This window comes from Acinonyx jubatus, chromosome A1 (genome assembly GCF_027475565.1).
Source record: "Acinonyx jubatus isolate Ajub_Pintada_27869175 chromosome A1, VMU_Ajub_asm_v1.0, whole genome shotgun sequence".
Lineage (NCBI taxonomy): Eukaryota > Metazoa > Chordata > Mammalia > Carnivora > Felidae > Acinonyx > Acinonyx jubatus.
Genome location: NC_069380.1, coordinates 160355925 through 160363042, shown reverse-complemented (window position 1 = coordinate 160363042; position 7118 = coordinate 160355925).

Genomic DNA, 7118 nt, shown 5'->3' with positions numbered 1-7118 from the left:
AAATTTGTTTCTCATTTTATATAATCCAGAATTATAAGTCTGGGAGTACATGCATCATATAGATGTTTTGGAAATTGGATAGTTTTGTGGAACATCCTAAAAACTGAGATTTCCATTGGAAATAATGGGGCTTAACAATCCAGAGGTAAAAAAGCATATATATATATATGAAATGGATGGCAGCAGCAGTTGTAGCCAGGGGAAAGTCAATGCATCATACACGGGTACAGATGTATCAGCATAGGAAGAGTATATAAGAGATTAAGCCCAGAACGGTGATATCTCTAGGTTTGCAAAAATTGGGAAGGTGATGATAGAGGAGAAGCTATTTACTCACACGGTACTACTGAAAACATGTGAAGATCCTTCTAGCATTTTAAATGGTTTGTGGTGGTCTGTCTGGCAGGAATGTCATAGCATGAACACATTACTTGAGGATAAATTGCTGGTAGAATTTGCTGGTAGCAAATTGCTGGCAATTTGGTGGATGCTTACCTTTCTGGAAATGTATGAGGTGGTGGACACTGTGTAGATCTTATTTTTAAAAGGATGACACTTTACGGGATAGAAACCATTATTACCTGTTGTCTTGACTAGGGGCTGCACTCAGGCCAGAGAAATGCAAAAATAGGGGGAACATTATTATTTTATAGGAAGAGTACTGTTTTTAACACTCAAATATAATTGACATATAACATTATGTTTCAGGTGTTTCAAATATGTATATATTGCATAATGATCATCCTGATAGGTTAACATCCATGAACTATTTTTTATTATCTACATGTTTTAAGCCCTAAGCTAGGTAAAACAATGGTGAAAAGAATCAAACATTTTTTCTGTCCTCATTCAGTTAACTTTCCAGTGGTGGAAAAAGATACATTCTTTAGATACAAAATCAAATTAAAGATTAAATTTTAAAAAGCATTAATTAAAAGCAAATTAAATCATTTTTTATAAAACAAATTTACATTGGCAATATGACAAGCTTTATGAACATTAGATTCATGGTGTTCTAAAACTTTTGATGATATTTGATCCTGTTCCTTAAAATACATTTGGAATATGGAACTGTAGATCCTTTCTGAGACTCAAAACGAAAACGATCCATGCCGGAGTAGATAGGAGGTATCCTAGTAGAGGGGGTAGTTTCTCTAAATACTAGATATCCTTGGATACAGTGGCTCAATTTGCTACAGGAGAATGTCTGGCAACAGGCTTTCCCCCGCTTTACTTGTGGTGGAGGATATGTTGGAAAGATCATAAAGGGTATAGATGCTTCTTTAATTTTGGTGAAGACTGTATTTTTGTATTTCTGAACAGCTGAAGGTATAAGTAACTTATGCCAGTTCATCAAGATGTGCCTTATCGTCAATTTTTCCCCGGAGCTAAACATCCCTGAGTCTACCAAGTCTCACAAGTGGGACCCTTGTTATACCTACTACAAGGTAGGAGGAGTTGTCCACAGTGGCCTGCCAGCTCTCAGACAAGCATAAGATCATCAATGTGACCCATTCTTCCCCTGTGCATATGGAGCTGGATGATTTCCATTTCTTTCCAGATAACCAAATTTTCACAAACAGAATCACAGCCTTGCTGGTGGACACTGAACAGCAGCTCCTAGAAGGCTGGTAGTGCAGTGACTCCAAGCATAGGGTTAAGAGGTCAGTGGTTCCAGGAGGCTTTTGGAGTGACTGTGGTTGAAGAGCACTCCTAGGCCAAAGAAATCCAAAGACAGCCCTGCTCTTGAACTATGAAGGTCTAATATCCATTCTGATCTCCATCTGCTGTGTGCTGAGCCAGACTAAGTCTACAGTCTTCCTGGGGAGATCCTGCCTGGTGCTGGCAGTGGTGAAGAAGTGACCCAAATTGGGGAACAATGTATTCCCCTTCTTTGTTAACCAAACACCAAGTTCTTCAGGTAGGTATGGTTCACTTCCAAGGATAAATCCTGATTGGTCAAAGTGCATCATGTTAATTTATGTTAATGTTTTTCACCGTTTCTTGCCCAGTATAGGTCCAGCATGAGGTGAAGGGTTAATAAATTGCAACAGGATATCCACTGAGAAACCTCTGGGAAATATTTTCCTCCCTATTAAGGGGAAGATCTTTGAGGAGAATGCCCTCAGTTCCTAGTTTAGATACTATTCTGTACAGCAATGATGCACGTAGCCCTCTTTCCATGATAAGGGGAGGGAAACTTCATCATCAATTAATACAACAGAGAAGAAGAAATGAAGGAGCCTTCAGTATATCACTGAGTTCCTGAAAATACCTTGGGACTTTCCATCTCTCAATGATGTCTTAAGTGAACAAGTGATAAACAAATGCCTTGTGCTTTAATCACTGCCTAAAGCATTCTCTTGATGATGTAATTTTAGCTTGGGGATCTAAGGTGCTTACTCATACCCATTAAGCTATTTCAAAATTCCAAAGGCCTGGCATGTGGACAAAGTGCATTATCAGGTTAGTAGGGTGGCCACAGTTTTGGCCACTGTTGGCCTGAAAAAGACGCATTGGTCAGATAAAGCTATATTGGCTGGCATGCCTACATCCTCAGCACTGGCTTTCAGTGTACTGGCCCCAGACCATCTCTTTGGAAAAGATAAATGGAATAGCACTGATTAATGGACAGTGTAGTGCCTGTGATGTTGTTCTTTATAATCTACTCACGCCTTCCCACTCCACTTTCTCCTACACTGGTGCTCAAAGTGCTCTGGTGAAGAATATCAGTGGCTGAGGCTGGGAAAGTTTTTAAGAAATTGATGCTTCCACAATTTAATTGCTGAATGCTCAGAAGCAAACATTTGTTTTTCTTTTATTTTTTGCAAGGGTTTTAATTACAATCTCCTAACTAATTCAAGAAACTAGGGGAAAGTATTCTAATTTCTTTTTTTTTATTTTAATTCCAGTATAGTTAACATAGTTATATTAGTTTCAGGTGTAAAATATCATGATTTAACATTTTCATACATCACCCTGTGTTCATCACGACAAGTGCCCTCCATAATTCCCATCACCTATATCACCCATCCCCACACCCACCTCCTCTCTGGTAACCATCAGTTTGTTCTCTCAAATTAAGAGTCTGTTTCTTGGTTTATCTCTTTTCTCTCTTTTTTCCCCTTAGGTTTATTTGTTTTGCTTCTTAAACTCCACATATGAATGAAATCATATGGTATTTGTCTTTCTCTGACAATTCATTTAGTGTTACACTCTCTGGATTCATCCATGTTGTTGCAAATGGCAAGATTTCTTTTTTTTTTTTGGCTGAATATATATACATATATACGTGTGTATATGTACCATTCTTCTTTATCCATTCATCTATCAATGGACCATCTATCAATAGATAGATGTCCATCTATCAATGGACACTTGAGCTGCTTCCATACCTTAGCTATTGTAAATAATGCTGCAATAAACACAGAAGTGCATGTATGCCTTTAGATTAGGGTTTTGTATCTTTGGGGTAAATACCTAGTAATGTCATTACCAGATCATAGGGTTGCTTTATTTTTGACTTTTTGAGGAATCTCCATACTATTCTCCACAATGGCTGCACCTGTTTGCATGCCCACCAACAGTGCACAAGGTTTCTTTTTTCTAGTATCTCTAATTTCTTAATATGTAATTTCATAATTTCATGGCACTAATAAGAAGTAAGCTCTGTGGGGAGAAGCAATTGCTGTAGGATGAGGCAAAAATCTTGGGGTACTTGTCAGGAGATTTTAGTTCTTGTTCAGACCTGTTGGTGACTAGGACAATTACCTTGGGCTTTCAGCTTATTCCTCTGTAAAATAAAGTATTTAGATGACTCAGTTCCTTTCACTAAAACACTGCAACGCTCTCCTATAGTTCCCACTACTTTGTTGCTTTACTGGAGGCTTCAAACCTAAGCTGTACTCTGTGTTGCAGCTCTAATATATATTGTGCTATTTCATTTTTTTTTAAATGAGCAAGAATGTATATATAACTTTTGGTAGCCACTGGGCTTTATATCAAGTAACTCTTGATAGTTTTATACCTAAAGGACATAATACATCAAAGGGATGATCCACTCTGTAACTCTTGACATATTTTACATTGTCATACCAATGCATTTTCAGCTACGTATGCCAATACTAAGGTTATACTCAAGGTCTTAAAGTATATTTGGACTCCTTAAATTAAATTGAGTTTTCTGTGTCTCCTAGTATTTGGTGTGGGGAAAAAAAATCTATTTTGGTATGGGATGGGAGTAATTAAGTGTTGCCAATGAGGACAGAAATTGTCTTTCTGTAGGACAAAGAGATAAGTGCTTACAGGCTTTATATAAGACCTTTTATATTATATAAAGTATGTAATTATATAATATCTATTAGTAATTACTAATATTATTAATAATATTCATATTATCTGCATGCTAAATTGATTTATTTTAAGAGATAGCCAAAAGTTCTCTATGTTCATACACACAGCCAATCACAATATCCTAAACTAAAGGCTTCCATGAAGTGGTACTGATTTTCCTGGAAGCCTTTTGAGTACTGTAGACCTTAACTTACCAAAGTCAAAGTGGGAAAAGAAGGCCTATTATCATACACGTTATATGTTTTTACCAAAGATAACTGCTGTGCCTTGTGAGAAGCCAGGTAGCCAGAGGGATTTTTCTGAGTCATCCACAAAGAATAACTCAGGGTCTTTCCAAAGGATGATTTATTTTTCTCTGTGTAGCAATAAAGATTTCCTCCTACTCCAATGATTCAAATGAGGAACTGGCCAAGAAGCCAGAGATTAAAATAAAGCTGTGATATTCCCCTTCCAACTCCTTTTGGAGCTGATTTTGCTTTTGGAGTGAACAGATAACATTTCAATCCAAAGAATTTTTTTTAACCATCTACACAAAGCTGTTACTAGTGAACACCTGAATAAACACTTCTCATTCTAACTGAAAAGGCACTGTTAGCATAATTCTTATTACTGTTGCACTTGTACTATTTTACTGTTATAAAATGAGGAATCCATACAGTCTAAGTGCTTCCTGCAAAGTCTCTGCCTTGGCATGTTTTGAGTGCTTTGGCTCTTTTTCTTGTTGTCTTCATATTGACATATTCTATATCTCCTGATATTAATGCCACTATCATTGACAAAAAAATGGGGTTTTCAACTAAGAGTGAATTGGATTCTTGCGTTTGTTAAGACCCCTGCACTGGAATGGGAGTACCAAAAGAAATAGCGCTTCAGCAACTATCTTCAGGGCCAAAATCCTGAGTCTAGATTACAAGTTGCCAGAGCCATATTAATCATGGGACATTGTCTGGCTTCCCCCAATCAGAGGATTAGTCCAGGAAGGTGGTCTATTCATCCAACTCTTCATTTCTCCATACATATGCTTTGAAAATTCAAAGAAATGAGACTTATGGGTACTAGGAAATTTGGCAAAGGAAATCTGTCTTAGTGAGAGCTTAGTGTAGATGGTAACATAAGGTGTGGCTCTATTATGCCATCTGTTTTTCTTAGATGAATCCAAAAAAGAGAGACAATCTCCCCAGGGTCACATAGCTAGTAACCTGCACTCATCACCAGGTAAGTCTCACATTAGAGCCTGGGTTTTGCACTCCTCCAGTGATTTGCCTGCTATTCTTTGAGATAGTCCCAAAAGTCCAGAGAGTTCCTCAGACGTTTGGACAGAATGAAGGTTAAAAATTTCTTTATACTTTTATCTATTGTATATAATTAATTTTCATATATGACATGTTTTAAAATATTTTCCATTATATAAAGATAATTTGAAAATTCCAGAGTATTTTTCCCATCCTCTTCTTGGTTCTGTATATTCCAAAGAAAAGAGGTACATGGGTAGGTATATGTGCCAGAGCAACAAAATTATTTTCTCCCCCTACTCATCCAACCATCCATGCTTGGCTTTTAATATACATATTCACATATATTTTGCATGTATACATGCACAAAGAGAGAGAAAGAAAGAGAGATGGAGAAAGAGAATGAAAGGGAAGGATACATACATTTTTGTTGTTGTTGCTAGAATTTTAACCACCTGCTTCAGGTGCCCAAAATGTAATAATTTTGACTTAATATAAAGATGGCCTACTTAAATCTTGCAGCATTTTCTGCTCCCTTTATCTTTTTGTCAACCATCAACTTCAAGGATGTGGGGAAAACAGTTAAGTATCTTTAGTAGCCATGTTCTGTGAGAACACTATTTTTTCCACTAAATTCTGGGTGCTATTGGCAGAAATGGAAATGGATGTTTGTTTTTTTTTCCTTTATATAAACTTTATTTATGGTCACAAGGACAGAACATAGCAAGATGTTTTGGACTTACAGCACATGAAATTCTTTGGGATTTCATGGTGATAAAATTACTAGCGATAGGAGAGAAACTCCAGGACACTGTGAGAACTGAAGGTTTGGTATAAGATCAAAAACCATACTTCCTGACTGAAAGGAGTGTCAATAAAAAGTAAGGTACTTATTCACTCTTAAGGTGAGGAAAAATTTGTTGGAAATCCAAGGCTTTCACAAATACCTAACTATTAAAATCATTATAGTGGAGCGTCCCAACACAGGTGAGATAGTACTGCTTTCTGCCTGAAGGTGGCAGCAGAGCCCCTGCGGGCCTGTAGAGGACTGTGGCCTGTGACCCCAGAATAAGAGATTTCAGTGAAAAGGATAGGAGACCACAGCCATAATGTACAGAAGCCAAAAGGACAACTAAAGACTGTGAGGAATTGACAGTAAACTAAAATTCAGCAAAAGATTTGTGCATTAAGCCCCAAATCAGTCACATGCACACAGATAACAGAACTGAGGGCTGAGCTGCAGAATTCCTAGTGATTTTGAGTAAGCAAGGAAACAGCACAGGTCTCTTAATGGGTGGAATACAAAGTTTAAACCTTTCAGAACATGTTTCCTCCTCTGTTGGAAATACTAGGCCAGAAAAAAGGAGATCTGGGTTCAAGTTCTACCTCGGCCATTCATTTGTGGTACAACATGGAAGAACACTGACCTGTTTTCATGCTTAGAGCAGTTTCTTCCATCTCTGGCATTTTAGGATCTGCACCCCGCATCCTGTCCACACTGACCCACACCTGCTCCCTTTCTGAATACTGCTC